Source organism: Brassica oleracea, chromosome C5, assembly GCF_000695525.1.
Source record: "Brassica oleracea var. oleracea cultivar TO1000 chromosome C5, BOL, whole genome shotgun sequence".
In the NCBI taxonomy this organism is placed as follows: domain Eukaryota; kingdom Viridiplantae; phylum Streptophyta; class Magnoliopsida; order Brassicales; family Brassicaceae; genus Brassica; species Brassica oleracea.
In genome coordinates, this window is record NC_027752.1 from 7,013,285 (window position 1) to 7,016,845 (window position 3,561).

Genomic DNA, 3,561 nt, shown 5'->3' on the forward strand with positions numbered 1-3,561 from the left:
TTTTTCTCATCTTAATAAACAAGAATGTTGGTAGCTTCATATTGATACAACATTTTAAGAAGCATTTTAACCTTTTTTCCAACTCATAACAATAATCATCATTAGTGTCTATAACAATAATACTTAAGAGATGGAAACAAACAATAGTAACTAGTCAAAGCATATCATATTTTTTTATAAGTTTGTTTTGAAAAACTTAGTCAAATTTAGTAAAACTAAGGGAGAAAACATATTTTGAAAATATAAGTTATACATATCTTGAAGTTACTTATCACTCTTAAAAATACAAGTTATTCAAAAACTAACGTAGAAGACTTAAAAAATAGCGTAGAAGACTTAAAAACTAGCGTAGAAGACTTGGAAGTCTTCTCGGATCAGTTAGAAACTTTAATTAACGTGAATGTTGGTAACTCATAAATATCACCAATTAAGTTAAACTTTCATTCAACAGCCCAAATATTCGTCAATAAACATGAATTAACAAGAAAATGTTAAAAAGTCTTCATAGTTTTAGAGAAAATGCAAGTTTATTAAACATTGACGCAGACGACATCGACGGAGGTCGTCTAGTAGACTTCCAGAGAGGTCGTCCATTTAGGTCATTTTTGCAATTAAAATTTTACAAAGACTCTGTTGTAATGAGTAAGTTAACTCTACATAGTCTATGTTCATGTCCAGACTATAATCTTCTTGAGCCATTGCAACAAGATCAGCATGTGTCAAACCTTCACTCAAAAATAACATTCTCACTTCTTTGAAATGATCAACCACAAAATTCCAACATCCATCTTTCAACAACCATTCTCCATACACTGCATGTAACTGACGCATCATCTGAAAAAGTCAAAATAAAACACATTAGCAAACATAGAACAAAGAAAACGAAAGTTTATTAAAGATCGACACTGATGACTTCAATCAAAGTCTTCCAGATGACTAAAATATAAGTCGTCTGGTCAACGCAGAGGTTATTTTTGCAATTGACTTTGAAATCTGTTATCTGAAATGACTAAAAAATAAGCCTTCTACTTTTGTTTGGTTAAAAAAAACCCCAAAAAAGCTAGACGACTTACATTTCAGTCGTCATAGGTTAGTTTTGCATTTGACTGGATTATTTTAGAAGTTTGACTTTCCTGACGACTTACATTTCAGTCGTCTGGTGAAAAATTGAAATATCAATAATTTTTTTAAGCTCGACGACTTACAATTAAGTCGTCATAGGTTGCTTTTGCAATTAAAAAATAAAACTTCAATATTTAATTATATATAGACGACTTACAATTCAGTCGTTCGTCCGACGACTTACATGTAAGTCGTCGGACGAACGACTGAATTGTAAGTCGTCTATAGATAATTAAATATTTAAGTTTTAATTTTCATTTGCAAAACTAACTTATGACGACTTAATTGTAAGTCGTCGAGTTTAAATACAATATTGATATTTCAATTTTTCACAAGACTACTGAAATGTAAGTCGTCCAGGAAAGTCAAATTTCTGCAATAATCCAATCAAATGCAAAACTAACCTATGAAGACTGAAATGTAAGTCGTCTAGGTTCTTTGGAGATTTTTTTTATAACCAAACAAAAGCAAACAACTTATATTTCAGTCATCTCAGAAAACAGATTTCAAAGTCAATTGCAAAAATAACCTCTGCATTGACCAGACGACTTCTAGGTAAGTCGTCTACAGCCAGACATAAGACTTCTCCAAGCACACATAATCTCAAACGAAAGTGATCCACCCAGAATCGTTAGCTTCTATGATTCTATGAACCATAAAAAATATAGAATCAAAATCTTGGGTTTTTTAAGCTGAATGTGGAGAGAAAGTGAGAGAGATGTTGTGTTTAGTTCATAAGAATGGAGAAAGAAGAAGGGTAAATCAATTTTGGGAGCATTAAGAGCTTCAAATTAGTTGTTCATGGTGGTTGGGGTATTGATGACAATGGTAATCTTGTAATTACTTGAAGATGATGAGGGTGAGAGAGTAAAAATGTCATTTTCGAAAAAATAAAAATAAAAAAGTTTGATGGCATTTTCGTGAATTGTATGAACTCGTGGGGTGAATAGGGCAAAACTAATTTTCAAAAAAAACGGGGTTAGTTTTGTGTTTGACTTTGAGTTCTAGGTCAATTTTGCAAAAAAACCCTATAATATAAGCGCATACAAGACCGCCATTATTATCAGCATAAATGTACAGAAATAAAAGGAGCTAGGCGGATGATTATGTGACAAACACGAACTACATATTTATATTCGTTACGATAGATGATGGCTACGCCTTCTTCTTGTTCTTGAGAATGTGATCATCCATGTCAGCAGCCAAGCTCTTGGCGAATTTCATGTAGTTGATGGGTTCGGGCGAGCCTTCGTTGCTCCCATATCATGGTGACTTTGCAGACGCAGCCTTGCTCAGTCTTAGGGATGAACTGGAAGATGACGTCATACACCTTAAGCTGATCCATCAGGTGACCCTCAAGCCCTCTGGCCGACACCGCCATCTTGTCGTCGTCAAACTCTCTCTTCTCCGTGAGTACCTCTTGCTTCCCATCTTCGTACACAAGCCTAGATTTAACAGAAAATGCTAGAAAGTTACATATATAGAGAGAGAAAAAAGTAAAAAGTGGACCGCATGTATATAGTTCCAGGACTTGATGGCACTGTGGGTGTCCCAGACGCCTTCGTGGACGTAGACACCTTGGATGTGATGGCCGACGGCATCCGAGAAGAAGTGGTTTTCGCACCTCTTGTAGTGATTCTTAGCCGACCCTTTAAGAGAAACCTCTGTCACCAGGTCCGGCCCAATACAAATATGGGCTGGAAGCAAAAAAATTTGACTGGTTACATATAAAAAAATAGAAAATGGTAGTTTGATGTACCCGAACCGAGCACCTCAAACACAATAATCGTAACCATAAACCAACTGCGCTACCAAAGCTTTTATCGAAAAGAAGCCGATATATTTCATATTCTATGTAGATCCGGAAGCACATGCTTCCTTTGCTTGTGTCCAGGGCTGCTACCGTCTGTCACGTATGTTCCTGACATCGCCATGGTGAAGCTTCTAAAAAGCTTTTGGTTACTTTTCCTTGGAAGAGTGTATTTTTTAATTGTTGTTTTCTGTATGGTTGATGCATAAATGAAAGTGTAGCCCTTCGTTTATACACTACAAGAAAACAGGGGGATTCTGATGGCCGAAATCGTCGGAAATTCGTCGGAATAGACCGATTCCGACGACTTTCTGACGAACTCGTCCGTCGGTATCGTTTCGTTGGAAAAAAAAAATTCGTCGGAATTTCGTCAGAACTTCCGACGACTTTCTGACGAATACCGAGAAACGTCATTCTGACGAACTTCCGACGATATTACGATGCAGATACACGAGACCAGAGTTCATCGGAAAAACTACGTACCGACGGAGAATGTTCCTCGGACACTTCCGACGTAGAGTGTTCCTCGGTACATTCCGACGGCCAACGGTCGTCGGAATATACCGACGGCCGTTGTCCGTTGGTAAATTCCGACGAACGAGGTTCGTCGGTAAATTCCGACGGATATA

At 36.8% G+C, this 3,561-nt stretch overlaps 1 pseudogene; it reads right to left on the minus strand.

The window, feature by feature from the left end:
* Positions 1–2,277: 2,277 nt before the first annotated feature.
* Positions 2,278–3,056, minus strand: LOC106294037 (annotated as a pseudogene).
* Between the last annotated feature and the right edge of the window lie 505 nt (positions 3,057–3,561).